Consider the following 26,082-nt stretch of genomic DNA (forward strand, 5'->3'; position numbering starts at 1 on the left):
TAAAGGATATTGCTGAAGCTGGTAATGCTTGAGGCCTGTGGAGAAGCTTTTAAAAATTGCCAGTCTCTTTCTGAGCTAGAAGCCCATGGGCAGCTGTATTTGAAGTGAATGTTATGTCCTCTCTGATCTGAGTTTGCCATTTAAGTTCTTTTTGTATTGTTCTAATTTAGCAAATATAGTAAAGGCAACAGTGCCAAGCCCATCCTGTTAGATGTTATCATATCTGGGTTATTTGTTGTTGTACCGTCCAATTTTACTTTTTAACCAGTGCGTGAGATTTAATGTTAGGAAGCCAGTTACAATGTTGCAGAGGATGAAGATGCTGTCGTGACACTTTTGAGCAGGTGTAAAAGTTATGAAGCGGTTGATAATTTCAATATCGCATCCAGAAACTAATTCCTACTGTTGCTTTCACTGCAGTTTCTTCTTCAAATGTGTGTTAAAGCAGAACGTGTGTGCCCTGTTTAATTCAGTATGTTGGCTTGAGTGCAACAATGCAGATGGTACAATACGATAAAATCATAGTCCATTGAAGTACAGGGTGCTAGAAGCAGCTTGTAGTACAATTCTCCTGAGTATGAATCAGGCTTGTCCTCAATTTCTATTGTGCTGTAACATACTGTTCTAATCATCATCAGTTAATGTGCCCTGTGGTCAGTTTTGAACCAAATTCAGGCCATCTGTCTATGCAAAATACTCACCCATTCATGCAAGAGTCATTGGAAATCAAATGCGAATGGAGACCGTGATCAACTATTCCCTCCTTTAGTTCAGACTAACTGAAGCCAATTGTAGTATGGTCACCTTGTGGTAAACGACTAATTTAACAGCAAGCTGTAATCACATCGAAGTGCCAAAAAGCTGCAGCGGAGAAAAATTTAAGTTTTACTTAGAATCTACGCACCATGGAACCTCACAAAACTGAAAGCCACGTACCTAATAACTACTCGCGTGTGTATTGCAGATACTATCAGTGCCATGTGTTCTAGATTCAGGTTTATCTATCGATGATGCAACGGTGATTTAAAGAATTCTTTCCAAACCTGGTGCCCCAACATTCAAACAAGCCAAGTTACGTAATTGTATTTGGAGCACAGTGCCGGTGTCAATTCTGGGAGCGGTACAGGTGATTTCCACACATAGTAGTGGTGAAATCTTGATTAGAATGAATTTGAGCACTGCCATATGTGGAAACCATCTGAACTGCTTCCAGAAAATTCTCTTTTTTACAAAAAAAAACCACTTATCAGCAAAAAAAGGAAAAATACATCCACTCGTAATGCAATTTTCTAGTGATCTATGACTATGGTTATGACAGTGACAGTCTGTGCCAAACACAATTAAGTGACTTGGCTTGTTTGAATATTGGAGCCATCAGGTTTGGAAAGAACTCCTTGTACATTGGTTGCATCATGATATGTAAAACCTAAATCAGAACACTAGGATCTGATAGTATTAGTAGCTTGTAATAAACATGAGTTAATCGGAACGTGGCTTTGATCTTTGACTTGAGAGATGCAGAGATAGTAAATACTGAACAAAAACAGGAACAGAAATACCTGGAAAAACTCAGCAGGTTTGGCAGCGTTTCGAGTCCTCGAAAACGTCAACAGTGCTCTTCTCCGCCGATGCTGCCAAACCTGCTGAGTTTTTCCAGGTATTTCTGTTTCTGTTTTTGTTTTGGATTTTCCAGCATCCGCAGTTTTTTGTTTTTATCATAGTAAATACTGAGCTGTACAGTATGGCCTTGAAGCCAAACATCTATCGTGGAAAGGTAAAATGAGGAAAAATGATGTGCTAGAGCTATATCGTAGGTCAGTCAGCATCTGCAGAAAAGAAATTATCGTGCTTTAGTGAGAACCCTTCATTTGAGAACTCTCTCAAGTGTACTTGTTCATTTGCTGGTGTTGTCATCTTCCCAGAAGGTTGACTGCCATGAATCTCCAGCTCCTGTGCTGCCTTTACACATTCCACACAAGTCACATGCATCCAGTCCATTGGATCTGGCATCCATTTCCCCCTCTCCCTTCTCCTACGTTTTCTGTCAATCTTCCACTCCAATAACTGGCTCTGTTTACCATCTGCTCTAATGATGTGACTAAAATATTGAATCTTCCTCCCTTTGTTATGCACTAATTTCCTCTCCGCTAGCTATTTACAGCACTTCCTCATTGGTCTTTTTGCCTGTGTAGGGCATGCAGGACATCCTTTTATATGTCCACATCTCAAATGCATTTAACTTATTAATAGTCTCTTTATTTGTTGTCCATTTCTCCGAGTCATATAACATAGATGACAAAATGTAGCATCTCAGCAATCTTTCCCTAAGGTTCAGGTTCAGGTTCAGTTTCAGTTCAGTAAAGGGTACTACCCAGGACATTCTAATCTGTCATCTCGCTACAGCTTTTTGTATTTCCAGAATTTTAATTTTTTTGCTTCACACTCAGCACGACAATGCAGAAATGAAATGTTTTTTTTTCTAGAGTTTAAAAAGGCTTTCCCTTTCAACTTTCTGTAAGGTTTCTGCTGTAAGTCGGCTTTTCTCAGACTCTTGGCTATTTTTCTTTTCTGGTTTCTGTAGCCAACTGGGCTGTTTTACAAAATCTGAACTGAAACATACTTATGCTTAATTAAAAAGAACACTAAAACTGTTTCAGTTCTTCCTTTGGCTACTGCACTTGCACTTTTCCTTGGTTAGAATATGGTTTGAACTATTCTGCTATTTTAATGCAGCTAGTAATTTTAAATAATCAGTAAAGCCATTTAATTTGTTTCAATTTTAATTAAAATGGGGAAATGGAAGAACTCTCTTTGAAAGCCATACAAGAACAACTTGTATTTACATAGCACCATGAATGTAATAAACATTGCAAACACTTCACAGGAACTTTGTAAAGCAAAATCTGAGCCATGTAAAGAGTGTTTACTTCAAGTGACCAAAAGCTTTGTCAAAGAGATAGGCTTTAAAGGAAGAAAGAACAGTGGAGAGGCAAAAAGGTATAGAAAGGTAATTTCAAAGCTTTGGGTCTTGACAGCTGAAGACTTGGTAGTCAGTGGTGAAACAATTAAAATTGGGGGTGCTGAAGAGGCCAGACTAGGAGAAATGCAGCAATCCCAGAGGTTGTGGGTTTGAATAAGCCACAGAGATAGAGGGCAGAGGCCATGAAAGTGTTCAAAAACAAGGAGGAGACTTTTAAAATAGAGATGTTGCTTAACTGGGAGCCAGTGTACGTCAGCAAGCATGGGTGATAGGTGAATGGGACTTGGTGCAAGTAAGGACACAGGCAGCAGTGTTTAGGATGAGATTGAATTTATGGATGGTAGAATGTGGGAAGCCAGTTAAGTTGGATAATTTCTTCAGTTAAATAATGTATTACATATAATACCATTATTAGCTTTTTAAAGTATATTTTACATAGAACCATAGAAAAGTTACAGCACAGAAGGAGGCCATTCGGCCTTTCTTGTCCATGCCAGCCCGAGGACACCCAGGTGCCCTTTCTAATCCCACCTTCCTGCACCCGGCCCATAGCCCTGCAGCTTACAGCACTTAAGGTGCAGATCCAGGTACTCTTTAAGAGTTTAAAGTTTCTGCCTCTACCACTAACTTGGGCAGTGAATTCCAGACACCCACTACCCTCTGCGTAAAAAATTTCCATTGGAAGATTGCAGCACAAAAACTTATGTTTGTCACAAATGTAATATTTTCCTGCTAAATTCTCATATTTCTTAATATACAAACAGCCACTAATTCCTGTTTAAATTAATTTGTGGATTCTCGTTCAGCATTTTATTGTAAGCGGATAGGATCTTTGTTCTTGTGTAAGGGCATTTCTTGTTACCTCCTTCAAATTCTTTTGCAATGACTTTAAATTTGTGTCCCCTCTGACAAATCGCAGTAATGCGATGTTGCCTCAAAAGTAATTCCCATACATAGCATTACAGTACAGAAACAGTCCATTCAACCCAACTAATCCATGTCAGTGTGTCCCACATGAGCTTCCTCCACTGCACTTCATCTGACCCTGTCAACATACCCTTTATATTCCTTTCTGCCTTGTGTGTTTACCTAGTTTCCTTTAAATAAATCGGTTTTAGTTGCTTGTGATCGTGAGTTCCACCTGCTAGCAACTCCCTGGATAGATAAGTTTCTTCTAAATTTGCCTGTTGGATTTATTAGTGACTATCTTGTACTTATGGCCTGCAGTTCTGGCCTCCCTTAACATCATTTCTATGTCTACCCTATCAAACTCTTTCATAATCTTGAAGACCGCTATCAGGTTGCCTCTCGGTCTTCGAGAGGAAAGAGTCCCAACCTGTTTAGCCTTTCTCGATGAAAACTCTAAGTTCTGGTACTATTTTAGTATCTTGTTTTGAAACCATCTTCACTGGCTTTATATTTTTATAATATGGAGCCCACACTACTCTCAGTACTTGGAGTGTGATCTAACCAAGGTTGTGTACAAGTTGAACAGAACTCTGCATTTCAATTCTGTCCCTCTAGAAATGATTGCCAGTTATTTGTTTGCTTTTTTTATGGCTTGATTAGCCTGTGTTGCTGCAATTAGTGACTTTGGTATACCTGTTTATAACTAGATAAATAGCTTTTCTGCCCTTTCCCTCGTTAGTTATAGAATATGAGGAGCTCTGATGTAATTGACTTGAATGCAAGCCACACTAGAGGTTCAAGTCATGGAGTAGGGGGTTTAACTAAAAAAAAATGTGTTATGCAGGACCATAGTTTTCAAAATTCTGAGGCCTTTTGTGGGCTTTATTCATTCCTGTCATTTTATTGAAACTAAGTTTTTAAAAAAAAGAACATTTTGTCACTTGTTCAGTTGGTAGCATGCTTGCATGAGAAGGTTGTGAGTTCAAGTCCCACTCCAGGACTTGAGCACAAAAATCTAGGCTGGCGCTCCAGGGTACAGGGAGTTCTCACTTAAAGTGGTGCCACTTTAAGTGAAACTCTTTAAGTGAAGCATGGTTTTCCATAGGACTCAATGTTAAAGCCAGAGTTAGGTTCCAGGGGACAATTTTTACCCAGAAAAATCAATGTAAAAATTGAAACACTATCTCACGTGCAGCGCTGTGCATTCCCAGCTGAAATAACTTGCAAAATAAATTACTCAATATAACAAATACTGTATAAATTTAAACACAGGTACTGTACAGTACAGTACAAAGCTTTATCCCTGTACAGCAACGAATTATTTTAAAAACAGAAATCCACAGCAATTCCTCACGTACTGTACGGTACAAACAGCAGAGAAATTTGAAAAACTAAGTTTACTACACTGTCCAGTTGAGAATTCTTTAAAAAAAAAACGAAGCCCATAGAGATTAGTTTAGTACAGGGGGCACCTGAAAATGCAGCAAAAAAATGATGTTCCTCGAATGTACAGTAAGGACAAAATAGCGGCAACACAATCGCAAGCCAGACACTACTTTTAGAATCACAGGGCCAGGCATGCGATGACATCGCCACGCAGCTTACACTCGTTAAAACAGAAACACTGCCCTTTAAATGGAACCCAGACATAAAATATAAGGCTATTTAAAACTAAACCACTTTAAAAGGGGTCACTTAAAACAGGGACTACCTGTACTGAGGGAGTGCTGCACTACTAAAGGTGCCATCATTCTGATGGGACATTAAACTGAGGGCCTTGTCCGCTGTCCCACGTGGACGTAAAAGATCCTGTGGCTCTATTTTGGAAAAAGAGCACCGGAGTTATCCCCGGTGTCCTGGGCCAATATTTATCCCTCAACCAACATCATAAAAAACAGATGATCTGGTCATTATCACATTGCAGTTTGTGGGAGTTTGCTCTGCGTAAGTTACATACAAACTAGGAGCAGGATTAGGTCACTCTGCCCTTCAAGCCTGCTCTGCCATTCGATAAGAGCATGGCTGTTCTGATTGTTCTCTCCTGTATACGATAACCTTTCACCCCCTTGTTAATGAAGAATCTATCTAGCTGTGCCTTAAAAATATTCAGACTGTTTCCACCGCCTTTTGAGGAAGAGAGTTCCAGAGACACTCAACCCTCAGAATTTGTCATCATCTCTATCTTAAATGAGCGACCCCTTATTTTTAAACAGTGACCCCCTCGTTCTAGGTTCTTCCACAAGAGGAAACATCCTCTCCACATCCACCCTGTCAAAACCCCTCAGGATTTTAAAGGTTTCATTCAAGTCACCTCTTACTCTTCTAAACTCCAGTAGGTACAAGCCTAACCTGTCCAATCTTGCCTCATAAGACAACCTGCCCATTCCTGGAATTAGCCTAGTAAACCTTCTCTGAACTGCTAATGCATTTGCATCTTTGCTTAAATAAGCAGACCGATACTGTATGCAGTACTCCAGTTGTGGCTTCACCAGTGCCCTATACAACTGAAGCATAACCTCCCTACTTTTGTATTCAATTCACCTCACAATAAACAATGACATTCTATTAGCTTTGCTAATTACTTGCTGTACCTGCATACTAGCCTTTTGTGATTAATGCACTAGGACACCCAGGTATCAGCTTTGCAATCTCTCACCATTTAGCTGCCGTGTTTCTTGCATTAATGCAATGACTACGTTTCCAAAGTCCTTCATTCAACGTAAAGCACTTTGCAATGTCCGCTAGTCTTAAGTCTTTACACAATAAAATTGGATCCTGGCTCATCAAAGAAAAATTATTGTTTCTCACTTAAATTTAAAACAACAAACTGAGTGAGATGTTCACTTTGTTTCTTACTCCATTTCACGAAGAACTCTTCCTAATGAATGCCCTTGTATCTGTTTAAAAACATTTGTTGCAAATTCCAGTGTCGACAGACATTACTAGAAAAACTTGCTTGTTCTGTTTGCATTTGTACCAGTTTAAATTGTCAATAAATATACATTTGTTGCTGCCCTTTGATGGAAAGGCACAAAGGAGGGGTATTTCTTTTCTCATCTAGCATGTAAGTAAAAAAGTTAGCAAATATTTAGGTGTTTGGCATTCATTTCTTCAGTTTTGAAATTTAAGTGCATAATCTTAGCAAGTCTTTTGTTATTGGGACACTGCGGTGCTTTAGAATTCCCCCCTTGTGGCCTTAATGCGATTTACGGCCAGTGAACTCCTTTTGAAGTGTAGCGATTCTTGTAGGGAAATGCAGCAGCCAATTTTTGTGTAGCAAGATTCAACGGGGAGAACTCCCCTTCTCTTCAGTTAGTGCCATGAAATCTTTCATGTCCTCCTGAAGGGGCAGATGGAGATAAAAACAAAAAACTGCGGATGCTGAAAATCCAAAACAAAAACAGAAATACCTGGAAAAACTCAGCAGGTCTGGCAGCATCGGCGGAGAAGAACAAAGTTGACGTTTCGAGTCCTCATGACCCTTCAACAGATGGAGCAGATGGAGCCTTGGTTTTAATGTCTCATCCAGTTGACAGGTGCCTCCGTTTTTATTCTTTCATGGGTCACTGGCGAGGTCAGCATTTATTGCCCATCCCTACTTGCCCTTGAGAAGGTGGTGGTGAGCAGCCTTCTTGAATCACTGCAGTCGCTGTGGTGTAGGTACATCCACAGTGCTGTTAGGAAGGGAGTTGCAGATTTTTGACTCAGCCAAGTGCTGGTCTAGGTTCTGTACCCAAGTGTCTGGAGTAGGACTTAAAAACCCACCACGCACACAGATGAGGATCTACCATTGAATGGCTGGCATTTTGGCTTTTATTATGTGACTGCTTAGAGGTTTTGCTGCAGAGTGCTTCCTTAGAATCTGGTGGATAACTCTTGGGGCTGGGAGGAGAGGAATAGGAAAAGTATGGCGGGTTTGTTTTGTGACTCTTGCTTAAAATGCAGGTGTTTGTTTCGTGAGATAGAATTGGATTTAGCAGTGATGCCCAATCTAGCCAAATAGTGTGCTGTCGCTAACTGTTTTGGCTCAACTGTAAAGGACAGCCACCTGGGTGAGGTACCCAAGTGTGACTGGCATCTGTGGAACAGAACCCTTTTTCAGGAATAGATGCAATCTGGAGAGGAGGGGAGAGTGTTGGTAGAAATGGATATTTTTGAACTTTGTATGAAATTTGAGTGATCAAAATCATTCCAGGGATCAGTTTCTGTAAACATTCAGTTTATTGGCAGCTCTGAAAAAGGGTCATACAGACTCGAAACATCAACTCTGTTTCTCTCTCCATAGATGCTGTCTGACCTGAGTTTTCCAGCATTTTCTGTTTTTGCATTGGTTACTACAGAAAATTTTGACACTTCTGTAGAGTTATAGTTAATTACCTCGTAGTTTCAAATATTTTGAGTGATTTTTAGATTTTCTCCCGCTTTCCTGAAAGTACCAACTCAGGTGTTGAATGATTTCACTGATGTTGATTGACTTATGGTAACCTTCAAGTATCTTGTGTGAGTGCAGCTGCCAAAAATCAGCAGGCTTTCTGGTTATTCTTCTTAATAGCTGAGCCCAAATTATTCTTAGATAAAAGCAAAATACTGCAGATGCTAGAAATCTGAAACAAAAACAAAAATAGCTGGAAAAACTCAGCAGGTCTGACAGTATCTGCGGAGAGGAATACAGTTCTGATGAAGAGTCGTACAGAGTTGAAACATTAACTGCATTCCTCTCTGCAGATGCTGTCAGACCTGCTGAGTTTTTTCCAGCTATTTTTGTTTTTGTCCCAAATTATTCTTTTCTTAGATGTACTTCCGAGAATGATTCAGCAGACGATATTATTAATTTTTCAAACATCATCTTGTTTGAAACTTCTCAAGCGGCTGAAATAGAGTGATGATTGACTCTGTGACTTCCAGTTTGCAATTGACCCGGTGTCACCCCATGCATGTGATGCACACTTCCTCTTTCTGGTTGAAATTATTGTTTTATCTATTAAATCTATGAAAAGCATGCTATGCTGGTGGTTTGTCTCATGAGACCAGCTCTAATAAATGTCACTGAAATCTTTCTGTGCCGCGTGTAGCTAGTGGATCCTGCAGCAGTAATTCATGTTGTGGCACTTGCTTGTATTGATGTGCAATTTACAAAGACAGTCGGCAAACAGTCCTTATGCAGTTTGTCATTGAGGTAATGCAAGACAAGAAGAGATAGGAGCAGGAGTAGACCATGTGGCCTGTTGAACCAGCTCCACCATTCAGTACAATCATGGCTGATCTTGAGCTTCAACTCCACCTTCCCGCTGCTCCCCTTGATTCCCTGAAACCAAAAACCTGTCCTTCAGCCTTAAATACATTCAGTGATGGAGCATCCATAAACCTCTGGAGTCGAGAATTCCAAAGATTCACAGCCCTTTGAGTGAAGAAATATTTCCTCACCTCAGTCCTAAATGATTATTCCCTTTTCCTGAGACTGCACCCCCGTGTTTTAGATTCCCAAGCCAGCGGAGACCACCTGTGTGTCGGGCTTGCAGAAAATGCCGATGGGATAGCATGTTTACAGAGCTGTGAGGTTTTGATGTCAGTTGATGTTATGATGATAAGGGCTTGCTGGTGTTGCTCAGATGCATCTCCTGAGTCACAAATCAGTTGGTTGTTCTTTGCAATCCTGGAAAATATTGGACGCTTAGAGGAAGTTGTGTTTGAGCAGCCCTATTCTTCCAGAAGTATACTTCCTGCACCTGATCCACCCATTCTCTTATGGCATCTTATTTACTCTGCACCAGCCCAGATACACCCACTCAGAGGTGTTATTACTGACGGTGAATATTACTGACCCAGAGATGATATTACTAGATAGATCACTGAGCAGCAGTGAGCATTATCAGCTGTGGGACAACTTTGAGGAGATAGCTGTAATTAGGAACTGGAGATAGTTTAAGTAAGTTATATTTGTGGGTGTTCAGAATGAATTTTAGCTTACGTTTAATTTGTATTTCTGTAATTGGTGTGTTAAGAAAGGGGGGAACTTGAGTTTTAGTTTCACTTTAAAAGATGTCTGCATTTTGATGCTTTACCACTCTTGAAGGGAAGTTAAAACAAACACAAGGTAGGAAAAACTCCGCTGTTGCTTAGTAACAGGCGGCCGACAGAGACGGAGAAACAGAACAACAGTTTTTTAGTTCAGTTGAGACTCGGACCCAGGAGGAACCGGTCAGGAGAGGGAGCTGTAGAAAGCAAATTTCCCATAAGAACAGGAGAAGGCCCTAGAAACCAGGGAGTGGGGGAAAAAAGAGAGTCCTAAAAAGACTTTCTAGTCAAAGAACAGGAACCTGGAAAAGATCCTGTTAAGTGAGGTTGAATGAGAAGCAGAGGAAGGCTCCCAGCTTAAAGGGAGAAAGTTGCAAGGATGCAGACTTAAAACAAAATAGTCTTGTGAGAAGCCAGAAGATTCGAGGAGGCAGCCAACGTTGGTGACTTCTTACTATGGGCATGTGAAGCAGTGGCGTTCTGTTGGCACGGCTCAGTATCTGAGAGAGAGTGTGTGGAAGGCAAAGCTTGAATGCTTGTGCCAATCCAGGGGAGAGGAACATCGGAAGGAGAGATCAAAACCCTGGAGGTGGACCTTGTGGAAGGCATCCGAGAGGAAGCGTTGTTTGGGAGAAGATTTCCAAGTGTGGTGTTCGAGAGTGGAGATTGGAAACACTTGTGTGAAAGATAGAGTTCAGTGAGACCGGTTGGCTCACGGTGTGACAAGTATCTCGGGGGTGGTGTTGGAGGGGTTAGTTGAGAGATCCATAGCATCTGTTTGGCGTGGCATCTGTCACTTGGTTTCAGAGGGTGGTGTGTCTGACCACAGGTCACCTATTGGTTTACGTGGACAGTGTCCTTACTGTGAACATTAGAGTATAAAAAAACTTTTGTAACTTGTGTTATTCTTATGAACCTGTATATATTTATAAAGGTATAGTTGTGGGTGAAGGAGTATTGTAATATAGTTAACCTTTTCTTGTCAAATAAATATTTATTCTTTTGTTAAAAGTTCACAGCTAACTCCTGTGACTCTGTTCAGTCATCGTCCTCCACACTTCTAAGCAAAAAATAAAAATTAGGATCTATTAAGCTAGGTTCCACCCTGGGATCTGACTTGCCCAGCAGTAACGTCAGCTGGGTTTGTAACACTGTCTCTTCCGAGAAGTTTGTAAGCAACAGGGCTCAGCTGAGATGCAGGAGGGCCTGTGCTGTTAAAGATCAATGATTGGGTAGCATTGGTCTTGAGTGCAGACTGTGGAGACAGCCCCTTCTCATGTGTTGACGCTGGAACCAATGGAAGAGTCCAGAACCCACATCTGCAGCAAAACATGGCAGGTAGAACATGACATGAAGATGACCCTGGTAACTGTTACAGTCAAGGAGATGAATTCAGCCCCAGACATCAGGAGGAGAGTAAACAAGTTGTTGTCATTTCTGTGATGGCAGCAGTTACTGCTTCCTTAGATGGAAGTCTGCTGAGAAACTGCAGTTTCAAAATCGTGGACAAAGCAGTAGAAACCATGTTGCAGAATTGTACTGCTGTATGCTTGCATTTATCCAGCCTCCCCTCCTTCATTTGATTCTAGTGGGCTCGCCACCAGGACCACAGTTGGGGCACAAAGATAAATCATTGCAGAAGTCAAGGTGACTGGTTGGGAGTTTTAGCAGCCCTTATCCCATTTCACGTGCCAGACCCACCTCTGCATCACCTAGACCCACCTCTGCATCACCTAGAAAAGGACGGACAACATAATCCAACCAACAGAGCAGCTCGTGGAATGAAGAGGTGGCATTGTGTTATCTGTGACTCCCAAGCTGTTTTCGTTCTGGTTGAAGTGCCTCTCATCTCCCTCAAAGACCAGAGAAATTTAAAACCATGCCAACTGTTCCAGCCAGCAGATTAGATTCATGGTTCCTGTGGCTATCTGTGTAGCATTTACACAGTGTTGATTCCTCTACGGTATGTGGTGCACATTGCCATCTCCAATATTAGCACTTTGGGGCTGTTGGCACTGTGCCTTGTTTGAACAGGGGGGTGGGGGAGCATGTTAGCGCTGTGTCTTTTGTCTGAAATGTGGTCTGTGTTAATGCTGTATCTTGTCTGGGTTGTGGTATAAGTTGGTGCTGTGTTCTTGTTGGAACTTGAATGTGTTAGTGCTGTGTGTTGTCCAAACTCTGTGGTGTCATCTTCATTAGATAAGCAGAGCTTGAATGTAGCACTGTCTGCCTCTAACCTCACTGCCACTGATCAAATGACACCTGCACACGGTGCCCAATCTCAACTGTGTCAGGCCCATCTCCCGCGCATCCGCCCTCACACCTTCCTCTCCCTCCCAGAACCATGATAGGGTCCCCCTGGCCCTCACTTATCGCCCCACCAGCCTCCGCATTCAAAGGATCATCCTCCGCCATTTCCGCCAACTCCAGCATGATGCCACCACCAAACACATCTTCTATTCCCCACCCCCCCCCGTCGGCATTCCGTAGGGACCGTTCCGTCCGGGTCACCCTGGTCCACTCCTCCATCACCCCCTACACCTCAACCCCCTCCCACGGCACATTCCCATGCAACCGCAGAAGATGCAACACCTGCCCCTTTACTTCCCCTCTCCTCACCGTCCAAGGGCCCAAACACTCCTTTCAGGTGAAGCAGCATTTCAGTTGCACTTCCCTCAATTTAGTTTACTGCATTTGCTGCTCCCAATGCGGTTTCCTCTACATTGGAGAGACCAAACGCAGAGTGGGTGACCGCTTGTGGAACACCTTCAGTCTGTCCGCAAGCATGACCCAGACCTCCCTGTCGCTTGCAATTTCAACACACCACCCTACTCTCATGCCCACATGTCCTTCCTTGGCCTGCTGCAATGTTCCAGTGAAGCTCAATGCAAACTGGAGGAGCAGCACCTCATCTTCTGACTAGGCACTTTACAGTCTTCCGGACTGAATATTGAGTTCACCAACTTCAGATCATGAACTCCCTTCTCCATCCTCACCCCCTTTTTTTTTTATCCCCTTTTTTCTAATAACTATTATATATTTTTATATGTATATTTTTCTTTTCCCACCTATTTCTATTATTATTTTAAAAATGTATTTCCATCCATTGTTTTATCTCCACCTTTTAGCCTATTTTGATCCCTTCCCTCCATCCCACCCCCACTAGGGCTATCTGTCACTTGCTCGTCCTGCTTTCTACCCTTAATGTCACCATTAGCACATTCTTTAGATAATATCACTACCGTCAACACCCCTTTGTCCTTTTGTTTATGACATCTTTGGCAATCTCTCCTTTGCCTCCACCTATCACTGGCCCTCTACCCAGCTCCACCTGTCCTGCCCCCCCGCTTAAACAGCTTATATTTCACCACATTTCTTATTTCTCTTTAGTTCTGATGAAGAGTCATACGGACTCGAAACATTAACTCTTCTTCCTTTCCACAGATGCTGTCAGATCTGCTGAGTTTTTCCAGCAATTTTTGTTTTTGAGTCCAATTACATCCCCACTTCACTGTGTCATCTGTTCTGTAGTGGACACTGTTCTCCATATACATGTGCTTTAAATAAATACCATGTCTCCTGCCAGTGCAAGATGGCTGCCAATACCTGTCTGTGCATGGACAGAAATCCAGTGACGCCACTGCTGCAGCCTGGAACTCTGTGTGGCAGAGGGGGAAGAATGAGGAGAGCAATATAGTTGGACACTCACAGCAACCTGCAATCCACTTGCATTGCTGGGATAGTGAAACAGAGTTTAGAAACACTGACCAGGCCGAGCGCAGTAAAATACCCCACAAGGAAAAGATTTTACTTTCCTGTCTGCAAATTCTTCCATTCTAACCCCCTGTAAAAGGAGTTTCTAAAATCCATCATTCAGTCCAGGCTAGAAATGCACAACATTCTCTTCTCCTGCTGCCAGGGACAGTGATGACTGCGGATGAGCCCTGCTGCACATCACCCCCTATACTGATGGCGGCTGCTAACCAGGACCTACCATCAACATACAACTGTGCATGCACGGTGTTGGCAGCAAACGCAGCCTTAAATAAATGAGACCACTGCCTCTCGTGACTACACTGGTGATGAGGCTAATGTTCAGGTGGCATAGAGAAACTGAACATGGTGTTAGGGTAACAGATCTTCATAACTCAAAAATGCTGCCTAGTGTGAAAAGCTATATTATCTTATTCCTCTGGAGATTTGGTAATGGATTGTGCAAGTAAAGTGTGGCTTGGGATCATTTGTTCTCTGATAATTTTATCGTTAAGGGACATTAGTTGCATCAATCTGAAGAACCCTGGAAATGAGTGGTTCACTTGGCTGTAGAATTTTCTGTTTTCAAGAAATTGTGTGCAGTTGGCATGTCATGGATCCTTTCCAACTGATTTAATATCATTAGTAATTTAAAAACCATGATAAAGCTTCCAACAAAACAAAACATCTGCAGTATGTATGCAATATAGACTCCAAATTTGCTCCTGCTTTTTAAGTGCACCCAAAAGTTCTGTCCTCAATCTCCTCTTAATCTTACTGCAGTTTGGAAGCTTTCGTGTTCTGTGCTGATAACTCTCACCGTTCATTATTTCTCCGGTGCCTAATGTGACATTTCAAATTGGGATCTAGAGGAATCAAAATTTTCTTGTTTGGCAAAGCTGCAGCCATCCTCTTTGGATCAACGTTGGTAATTTGGGTGTGGGATGAACAAGCAGTATTGATTTCTTGCAATGTGCCTTTTTGCAGCAATTCATTATTAATGTGCATTTTTTGCAACTTTTATTGATTAAAAAAAATAATTGCTTGTGATCCTTGTCAGTGGGTGCCATGGCAGTTGTGTAATGTAAAAGGCATAGTTTTGGATATTTAATTCTTCATGTTACTGGAATCTGTCCAGCTATCAGTAGCTTCCTCCAGTTTTTCAATGCCAGAGATAAGCTGCTTGTACATTTTTCAGTTTTAACTGCATGGAGATAATGAGAATAAGGTCTAATTGTTGGCAGGCACTTGCTTTTACAAGTCTTTTTTCTCATTGCTCAAATGTATTGTTCAAAATCATTCCTTTGAATTTGCAACTGCAGTCTGAAATGAAGCTTCAGTTGCAATGGAAACTAAAAGTTTGTGGCTATAATATAGTCAGTTTTTTTTGAGATAAGCTTGTATATATGTTTTATTATCGCTTGCCCTAGGATACATCTTATGTGCACGTAGAATATGAATGTTGATGTATCAAACACAAAATCTACATCTGCAAAGAAAGTGGTCAATGCTGGCTGTGTTGCAATGGTTTATTTTCTGTAACTCACTTTGAGTAAGAGGGAACAACGACTTAAGTTTATGTAGCACTTTTCACAACTACAAGTCATTCCAAAACACTTAATGGTCAATGAAGTACTTTATTTTAAGTGTAGCCTTTATTGTAGAGCAGGCGATGCTTGAGCAATGTTGTATAAATCCGGGAGAGGATTAAGGCAAAGGCATAAGTCAGCTAGTGCTTGGGCATGTTGCGTTGTTCATGGCCAATAAATTCAAGGTATATATTCTTAATTTGGAAATCACAATGAAGGATGTAAACCCCAAGCTGAGAAGAATAAAAGAGATAAAGCAAAGAGAATTGTGATTAGATGACACTAAACTTTAGTTTTCAAAGCCTGATTATTTTAAGAGAATGGAAAGGTTCGGAGGCAAGGAGTTTCTAAGCTATTGATGTTGGGGATAGAATGAGGTGGAGTAGAAGACACTGACAGGTCTTGAGTCTATCCATAGCTTAATTCAGTTAGTTTTAGCAGGGTGTTCAGCTGGTGTGTTTACAGGAGTGCCCTGGAGGCAGCATGAGAAGTCTGAATAGTTTGGCGTGATAAGCTTCTGTTAAGTGCCATGGGATGTTTTCTTCATTAATGGTGCTGATTAAGTGCAAGTTGTTGAAAGTCTACAAGGTTGAATTGGATTGCTGTAGTGTGCTGAGGTGTAATTTTGAACCCAGGTCCCAGGAGTCAAAGGACAGTTTGCTAAATCACTTCTTATCACATCTATTGTAAGCTATTTTCAGAATTAAATTTGTGTCATTTTGAGCTGGAGTGGCAGTACTGTGGGACTTGATCATCAGACAATTATAGTTTGTTTTATTATATCTGCCTTAATTAAAGCAATACTTTGAAAATCTCAGTAGTTTAGCGGGTAAGTGCAACTCGTGGTGTGTAGCTGTACAGATGAATATCAGGTCTGATCCGTTGCCTCTGGGTAAGTTCTCAGCTGGGGCAGCCTTCTGTTTTGGTTCAGCTTGTCTACGCCCTGCTACAGACAGTGATTGTATATTGTCATATCATATCATATGAGCACATTCAATTGTTTTTGGGCATATCTTTGTGATCAGGGTTGTAGTAAACTGTTCCACAGTTGCTGAGACTACTGCAGTCACTGCCATCGGACACTTTGGCATTGGTCTCAGAGCAAAAATTGAAAGCAGAGAGAATCCTGAGATACCAGAGGCTGTCAGCTGCCTCTAGAATCATACCTCAGCATGAAGGCCGTCCTTGACAGAAGAGAGGAAAATACAGTCGGCAGGAAAAAAAGGAGCAGAATGTGAAAAAGTAACTTGGAGGGGAAAAAAGAGCGATTTGCATTTATATAGCACTTTTCGGGGGCTCACTGCATTGCAATAGGAAGGGAAACTTCTCATTTCTTCCTCACCAGAAGTTCCTTGGTTACAATGCTACCTCTTGCTCCACAGATTGGCCTATGCTGAGTTAGCCTGAAGTTAACAATAAATATATAGCTTTATAGGCTTTTACTGAGTCCCTTGTTTGTTGAGACATTGTCCTTGATTTATGTTCTAATCTGTGGAGGAGTGTGATGTGTGCGCATTTGGTAGTGATCTTGTGCTTCTCCTGTAGTATAAGAGTACTTGTGTGATTCTGTGGCTAGGAGGTACTGTGTTTGCCTGAAAGGGATGAATAATCCTGACTTTTAAATGAAGATATGTAAAAGTTTTTAATTTTTTCCCAGCATTAAGTACTGTTTTTTTCAGCCTTGTTAAATACTGTGATTTTTTTTGTGTTAACAGTTGAGCAGTAGCTGGCTAGTTGAGCAGTAGCTGGCTACCTGAGTATTATGATTCCCACCCACTTTAGCATCGTTTACCTATTTAAAGTTTCTTTTTGTTGTCAAAACAGCAACTACTGCCTGTTTTTAAGGTGGTTTTGCTATAATTTCAAGCAGCAATGCTTTTGATTAAAATTAAACACATCCCTCCTGTTTCTGATGGTGTTGAATGAAATTGTTTCCTCCTCAATTTTTTCATTTCAACTTATCCTTCCCTGTCTTCAAAGGCACTTACTATTGAATCTTCCCCAAATGGTTTTATTTGAGTCCTCTCATACAGGTAGTATTGTCAGACTATTTGACTCTTGGTTCACAGCCACCCCTTCCCCACCACCTCGCACCCCCACCCCCACCCCCCCACCCCCCACCCAGTTCTATTGTGTCCTTCATAGCACAGGTGTAGGTATACTGCTTGTGTTTTTCCACATCTCAGGGACACTTAAAGGCTGTTGTGATCCAAGTGCCACCCCGGCTGGGCTGGGAACCAATCTGGCATCTTCCAGTTTGTACGACCCAGTTTAGATGCTGGCTGCATGAGCTGAGCCCTCATGAGAGCTGGACCTCCCTTAATCCCAAAAGCTTCTATTGTCTGGATTCAATTTCCAGTCTGTGGATGCAATATTCAAAATCCAGCTGTAAATTAAAAAGTATTCAAATTAATGTTCCCATGGCCTCAAGTGCCTGCAGACGTAGAAAAGCATATGACTGCATATTGACAATCAGCTTCCTGTTTGCCCTCTTCCTCAAAGGGATTGATAGACTTAGAACAGCAACATACCAAAGGTAGCAGTAAAGAGAACAATCAATTAATCTGTTTTGGTGTTAGTCGAAGGAAGAATTTTACCAGAATTCTGGGAAAATTCCTGTTCATGGTGACTCAACTCTTGGATAAATCAGATTTTCCTACAGTTGAAAATTAAGGCCAAAGCCTTTGCCTGTCATAAACTGAGTCCTCTTGCCATTGATTCCTCCCCTCCTCTCAGTCCCATTTTGGGCTGAACCAGATCATTTTCAGCCTTATTGGCCTGTTTGAGCTGAGCCTGACATCCAGTCACCAAGATCGCTCACTGTCTTTTATAATATTGATACGCTCAACTTCACACCAACCCTTTTGTCACAAAAACTCCGTACCTACGTTACAATCATGCCTGCATTTAGGGAAGACTACCCTGGTGTTAAAGTGTTTTGTCATGTGCTGAGGTTGTGAAAGGTGCTATATAAATGCAAGTCCATTCTTTCCTTGTATGTGCCTTTATCACTTGAAGACTTGACTACCCATGCTGCTGTTACTAAATCGCATCATGCACACCTCCTAAAACTCCAATTAATTCCGTGTTCGCAAATGCATTTAATTCAACATCCTGTCCACATATTTCCTCTACATTCTTGCCCCCCATTATCCCTGTGATCTGCTCTCACCAATATACGCTTCTGAACATTCGTTTCATTTGAGGTGACCTTCTGTGCAATTCGCCTCTGCTCAACCGTTGGTGGTTGAGCCTTTAGCTGTCTCGGTTCTATTCTTTAGGGTTGCCACCTAAACCTTCTGAAAACCATCTCTTCTGTCTCCACTCCCATCCTGGACTGACACCTGTGTTACAACCACAGCTGATGTTATTGCTGAGCAAGCCAGACCCCGCAATGAAGGCTGTCTTGTTATCATAAGCTTTTTTTTATTGTGAAAATGAGGAAGAGCTACTGACCTCAAAAGCATAGAACTCCAGTAACTCATTTAGAAGTACACAAGATAAAAGTTACACATTTAAAACAGTCTTACAGAACAACCCCTTTCACCTCAGGTTCCATGGTCCTCAAACCTCTTTGAAACTCCAATTCTTCAAATATAAGAACTTTCATATTTTCTATTTTGCCTTTACTTTTGGGTCAATAAGATTTAATGTACCTTCCCCTGTTTACTCATGGAACCCATGTTAAGAGGCAAATGTTCCCTATTACCTTGAACTCCCTTTTGAAATTCAACAGCTGAAAAATCAATTTCCCAATTTATTTCAAAATGCAAATTTCAAATCCAACCTATTGTAACTCAACTCCATCATAACCTCGTTACAAATGCACAAACCCTAACACCTTTAACCTTTTCATTCTCGTAGACGTCGCAATCTGCCTCGAGTAACCTTCTCCTGGTTTAATTAACCCTGGACACACACCTCCCACAGTTTCCTACACAGAAAACATCACAAAAATATAAAAATATACATCTCGTATATCACACCTGCCATCTTTATGTCAGCCCTTGAAGATGTGGGGTGTATTTTGCATTGAAGGTGCTATAAAAATGCAAGTCATTTGAAGCAGCAACCCAACCCACAGGAATCCTATGAATAGAGTCAAGCTGAAGCACATGTAAACCTGAATTGATATATTCACATATTGTAATGCATCAGCGTTAGATCATAATATTTGTACCTTCAATGACCATTTCTATGCCAATAGATTAGCATTGCTCATATTAAGATTTTTTGGCTAAGGTTTATGAGCTTTATTGAAAGGTTTCTTTGGCACTTTTTATCCTGTTGGTAGCAATATTTTACTGCTGTTAACTAGGATCAGGATAAATCACATTATGTAATCCCTTCAATTTTAACATCTTTTAAAGTTCTTTCTAAATTAATTGTTTTGCTAAGTTTCCATGCTGACTATCATTCTCTATTCTGTTAACATAAAAGATCTGAGTTGTGTATGTTGATCACTTGTAAAGATTCGCCAGAGTACTTAACGGTTGAGTGATGTGGTACTGTTATACAGGAATTGAAAGTCTCAATTTCAATTCCCTGCTCTGTGTTGCATAACCTCTCAGCTGGAACAGTGATACTGACCTCATACCCTAGGTGCAAGAGGGTAAAGTGGTCAATGCTACTTCCCCTACTGGAAAGTGTACATATATCCAAATATGGCAGCTAGAAGGCATGTACTCAACAGACAAGGCCCACGTAACTTAAACTTCTGTCTTTATCTTTCTCTCCTTTTAAGACATCCCTTAAAGCTAATAACTTTAACTGAGCTTTTGGTTGTTTGTTGTAATATATCTTGTCACTTAGGAGCATCAGAAAAAAAACTGACACTGCAAAGTGCCTAGGGAAGTTTTACTATGTTAAAGGTGCTATAAGAAAAGTTTTGGCAAATGAGTGCTGATGTCAAAGCACTGTTAGCCATGGAACTGTACTTTGCCAGGGTTTTTGTCTTCAGGGAAAGGAAAGAAGGGGACATTGACCCAATTGCTGTGATGTTTGTTGGGCCGCATCAAAGATCAATAATGGGGCAGATTTTGCTGTAGAAATAGTGGTGAAGCTAACAGCACTCACCTTACAGAATCATAAATTAGACCATCACTTCTGGGGCAGCACATGCCCAGCTAAATGTGGAAATTAGGAAGTTGCTGTTCCAGTTGCCCCATTCCTCCAGAAGTGCACTATATTGATATCTTTCCTAGAGACTTGGCATTGAAAGGCTTGGAATGGAGTGAAGTTCATGTACTCGCGTGATAGATAGATATGCGAAACTCACCAGAAAACTTTGAAGCTTGTTCCAGTTTAAGTAAATTTTTAATATGATGAATCTTACTTACTGCCAAGCAGCTTCTCTGGCACTGAAAATGAACTTTACAATGTGGAGTATTATTCCTTCAGAGTTTAATTATTGTGGAGATTTTAATTTTTTTCACTTTTTCTTTGTGTCTCTCTCAATCCTTTTTTACCTTTTCCCCCCCCCTCTTTATTTTGCTTTCTATACCACATTTGACGTTGAATTATTTCAACTGACACTTCCTGGTTCAGACTCTGCACTGTTCATTAACAATTCTTCAATCTGATTGATCAAGAAGTTGTACAGTTGCTTGCCCTGTCCAAGCAGGTCCCAGATCCCCTGCATTTTAAAGCAAATCAAGATGTTCATCCGGTGCAAGTTTAGGAATAACACTTTAAATCTATGCAAACAAGTTCTGGCTAAATACTAGTGAAAGACAATAAGCATACAAGTGTCCAAGTTTACTTGTGATTTGATGTGGGCATGAACCAGATGTCTTGTCATCTTTAATTTTGCTTTGAAGTGTGACACTTCAGAGGTGAGAAAGTGAGGTTAACTTACATTTTCAATCTCTGAATTTAGAAGGTAGGTTTTAATTACTTTACTTCAGAAAGTTTCTAATGGAAAAATAAATGTTTCTGATAATCTGACTCCTGTGGGAATAGCTTCTCGTCAGCCAGCAACCAAGTCTCAATGACAGGTGAATATGTTAATTGTCATCATCCGCATCTCTGTCAACTCTAAGCAGCTTCTGGCACTGGCAAATTTATTTGGATGAGCATAGATTAACGTGCAACCTTTGAAGAATGCAGGTTAGATTTTAGCTAATACTGAATAGTTAATGGGTATCATTATTAAGAGTGTGCAATAGGCTGAGTGTTGAGAGGGCAGCAAACAACTAGATAAATTTGTTTTATGTATCTGACCTTGTTCTTGCTTTGTTTGAGCATGGTAGGTATGCAGAATCTCACAGTGCAGAAGAGGCCCTTCGGCCCATCGAGTCTGCACCGACACGTGAGAATCGCCTGACCTATCTGCTTAATCCCATTTACCAGCACTTGGCCCATAGCCTTGAATGTTATGACGTGCCAAGTGCTCATCCAGGCACTTTTTAAAGGATGTGAGGCAACCCGTCTCCACCACCCTCCCAGGCAGCGCATTCCAGACTGTCACCACCCTCTGGGTAAATAAGTTTTTCCTCACATCCCCCCTACACCTCCTGCCCCTCACCTTGAACTTGTGTCCCCTCATGACTGACCCTTCAACTAAGGGAAACAGCTGCTCCCTATCCACCTTGTCCACGCCCCTCAATCTTGTACACCTCGATCAGGTCGCCCCTCAGTCTTCTTTGCTCCAATGAAAGCAACCCAAGTCTATCCAACCTGTCTTCATAACTTGAATCTTTCATCCCAGGCAACATCCTGGTGAATCTCCTCTGCACCCCCTCCAGTGCAATCACATCCTTCCTTTAATATGGCGACCAGAACTGCACACAGTACTCCAGCTGTGGCCTCACCAAGGTTCTATACAACTCCAGCATGACCTCCCTACTTATGTAATCTATGCCTCGGTTGATAAAGGCAAGTGTCCCATATGCTTTTTTCACCCCACTAACATGCCCCTCCGCCTTCAGAGATCTATGGACACACACGCCAAGGCCCCTTTGTTCCTCAGAACTTCCTAGTATCATGCCGTTCATTGAATACTTACTTGTCAAACTACTCCTTCCAAAGTGTATCACCTCACACTTTTCAGGGTTAAATTCCATCTGCCACTTATCTGCCCATTTGACCATCCCATCTATATCTTCCTGTAGCCCAAGACACTCAACCTCACTGTTAACCACCTGGCCAATCTTTGTGTCATCTGCAAACTTACTAATCCTACCCCCCACATAATCATTTATGTCGTTTATATAAATGACAAATAATAGGGGACCCAGCACAGACCCCAGTGGTACGCCAGCAGACACTGGCTTCCAGTCACTAAAACATCCTTCTGTCATCACCCTCTGTCTCCAACAACTAAGCCAATTTTGAATCCACCTTATCAAATTGCCCTGTATCCCATGTGCATTTGCCTTCTTTATAAGTCTCCCATGTGTTACCTTGTCAAAGGCTTTGCTGAAATCCATATAAACTGCACCAACTGCACTACCCTCATCTACACACCTGGTCACCTCAAAAAATTCAATCAAATTTGTTAGACATGATCTCCCTCTGACAAAGCCATGCTGACTATCCCTGATCAAACCTTGCCTCTCCAAGTGGAGATAGATACTCTCTTTCAGAACTTTCTCCAATAGTTTCCCTACCACTGATGTGAGACTCATTGGTCTGTAGTTCCCTGGCTTATCTCTACAACCCTTAAATAACGGAACCACATTAGCTGTTCTCCAGTCCTCTGGCACTTCCCCCGTGGCCAGAGAGGAATTAAAGATTTGGGTCAGAGCCCCTGCGATCTCCTCCCTTGCCTTCCTCAGCAATCTGGGACACAAATCATCCGGACTTGGAGATTTATCCACTTTTGAGCCTGCCAATACATTGTCACTCCCTATATCAATTTGCTCAAGAACCTTGCAGTCTCTCTCCCCGAATTCCATACCATCATCCCCATTCTCTCGGGCGAAGACGGATGTGAAGTATTCGTTCAACACTCTACCAATATCCTGCAATGGATATTTCTGTTTGTGCGCTGAGGTGAACTCTTCTCCTCTACTGCCTTAATACAGGCGTGTGATTGAGTCCTGAAAGCCTTCTGATCTCTGCTTCTGAATCACCCTTGGTGATTTCAAGTACTGAGCTTGGCAGATGTATTCAAGTAAATGTTCAATCACCGTAAATCATGACACAAGTCAACCTTTGAAGCCTCAAAAAAAATCCTCCCAAAAACGGGGTTTGACTTGTATGCCAAGTATAAAATGTGAACTGTTGGTATAGATTATCACCATTTTGAAATGTGAAGAAAAGATAACACTGGTAATTCAAATTAAATCAATATGGCACTTTTGTTGGATGAATTAATTCTACAAGAATACTTTTAATCATACTCAACTTTTTAAAAAGTGTCAACTTCATTGCCTTTGGCATCTGATGTAATGAGTTAATCGAATTCATTGAGTCACTTTTGATATAGCTTCATCGTAAGGATTCCACTTTGGATCGGATTTGGAGCTTTTGGTTTCAGAGTTATCCCTCCACGACAAATGACCTTGCTCTCCATTGAATTGGATGTTCTGCAATATTTGAACAACCTGATGACAGGTCAACTTGTGATCATTGAGAACAGCATTTTAACCCAGCTGTTGTATATTTCTGATTGTTTTTTAACATCACTTTCCTCTGGGAATTGTGATATTTATCATTGTATTTAAAAATTGTGTATTTGAATGCTGGTTGGAGACCCGGTTGTATGGCACTTATCTATAAAAAGCAATCCTAAAGAAGCAGTTTCCCTCCCCCCACCGAGTACTCTTTTCCCTCTGGTGTGCTCTGACCCCAGATGGCTTCACGTCCCTTGACTGTGCGCCTGATGCAACACAAACATGAAGGAGATATCACAGTGCTACACTTGGCTACTCCCGACACAATTATTTGGCTTAACTGCCTGAATGTAAAATTATAGCTGTTGCTCTACATCGACACCAGCAATAAGAAAGAAGACTGATGCAATCGTTAGCTTTGTCGTGCTTGTCAGTGTTCAATTGGTTGTTTATGAAATAATCAAATTACAGGGGAGGAGTAGGCTAGTGTTGTAATCTACGTTTAGTGTTAGCCCTGGCAGGCTGACTGCAGTATCGTGGGTGACATTTTAAAACAAGGAAGAACTTAAAATGAAACTCACTTTTTTTTGTCCTCTACACTTCCTTGTTGTTTCTATCCTGGAGTACAGTTCCATGGATACTGGTCAGTTTTTATCTTTATCTTGTATGAAAAATAATTGGATTATTGTATTCTAAGACTTAATGCAATTCAGTGGTTTGTCTGCTGGAGCTGGTGAAGTGTTGCATCTTTCCCTTACTATTGGTTTTGTTCTCTTGGTTCTTAAGTATAATTCCACTGTTGCCGAATTTTATTGTTGTTGGAGCTGTACGGCTTTGTGTCACTACTGTTTTGCTACTGATATTCGATTACGTTTGTTACAGCGACCCAGAAAAAACATATTATGGCAAGAAGTGACTGCGAGAAGAAGATGTTTAAGTATTAAGGAGATATTTTGTTTCCTGTTCATGTTTCTTTATTACAGATAAATGACATAAAATTTGTAGTAGTGTAGTGACATTTATTAGAAACTGTTTTACGTCAAGAAGGTATATTTTCATGTGTTCACATGAATTGTGTAAAACACACTGTGGCATGTTATAATTTCAAACTTAGATTGTGGTTTGAGAGCACAGTTGTATAAGGTGAAATATTGAAGCTCTGGTTGCAAGTAGTGATAATATGTATATACATTATCAGCCTCTGTCTACCAATATATTAGAAAGCTAATATGTTTCAACTGCATTGCAAGGGAGCAAAGAACATGGATTGAATTTGAAGAATTTCTGCGATTTTTTTTTGAAAGCTTGGTTTTCTCAAATAGTTATGCAGTGAGTTAGCTTGCAAATTTTTGTGCGATTGACCGCTTAAGGATATTGCACTTGATGCTGTTTGACTGCTGTTGGGACATTCAAGTGTATCTTTCCTTCCCCATGTTTACAAAGACCTTTCTTCCTGACCAATCAATCTATTTGTGAAGATCGAAACAGAAGAAGCTGAAATAACTCAGCAGGTCAGCCAGCATCAATGAGCAAAGCAGGCCAGTATTTTGTGTTTTAAATTCTTTCTCCGACCTGGACGATATTACAGATGTATAACAACCGGAAAAAGAACCGAGCAAGGGAAGGAAAATGAGAGAGTCAAAAAATAGTGGACATACAATGTCATGTGAGATACTTGACTGGTGAATGAGATTTTTAAATGGTAGAAGTGGCACGCTTTATCTGCCCTTTCTTCTCCTAAGAGAAAAATAAAATACACACGAGGCACAGCCTGTGTGAATAACAGAAGGAGGATGAGGAAGAAGTTATACCTGACAAGGTGGAGTATTTTCTCGATGTTGTCCATCTAAGATACTTTCCAGCCTGAGGATGGGTCAGAGACCTGAAAAGGCGATGGCTGTTTTTCTACCAGTGCTGCCTGATCTGAACATTTCTAGCTTTTCATTTATACTTTGACTTCTGGCGTCTGCAATATTTTTTTTTTGATCTATTCTTGATAATTGCAGTAACTTGTTGACTATCAGCCACAAATCAGAGGGAAGCACCTGTTTGCAGTTTTATGAAGTGTCATGTTTATCTCCTCTGACATAGAAGACAAACTGACTGGGGAACTTTAGTGATGGGCTCTGCAGCACTGGAGACAACATCCTAGGAGGTAGACGAGTCTTGGTGCTCCAAATGATGAGGCGCTCAACCTGGGTGAGTGCTACCTGGAGGCAAAACACAACTTAAGTTTAACAGCTCAGGGAGCTGAGACATCTGAAACAGAGTCATCGAC

At 41.2% G+C, this 26,082-nt stretch overlaps 1 protein-coding gene across 5 annotated transcripts in view; it reads left to right on the top strand.

Moving 5' to 3' along the window:
• The window catches only part of slf2 (SMC5/6 complex localization factor 2), an 83,274-nt gene that overhangs the window by 728 nt on the left and 56,464 nt on the right, over window positions 1-26,082 (top strand). For 2 of the 5 annotated variants that reach the window (XM_078565140.1, XM_078565141.1), the window contains exon 1: window positions 25,818-26,003. The exons of 2 other annotated variants lie outside the window; for them this stretch is intronic. The gene's annotated coding sequence lies outside the window, so the exon portion shown is untranslated. Of the gene's footprint in view, window positions 1-24,195; window positions 24,448-25,817; window positions 26,004-26,082 lie in introns of those variants that run through there. One more of the 5 variants, XM_078565138.1, reaches the window with a different exon arrangement.

Source organism: Cetorhinus maximus, chromosome 20 (genome assembly GCF_964194155.1).
Source record: "Cetorhinus maximus chromosome 20, sCetMax3.hap1.1, whole genome shotgun sequence".
In the NCBI taxonomy this organism is placed as follows: Eukaryota; Metazoa; Chordata; class Chondrichthyes; order Lamniformes; family Cetorhinidae; genus Cetorhinus; species Cetorhinus maximus.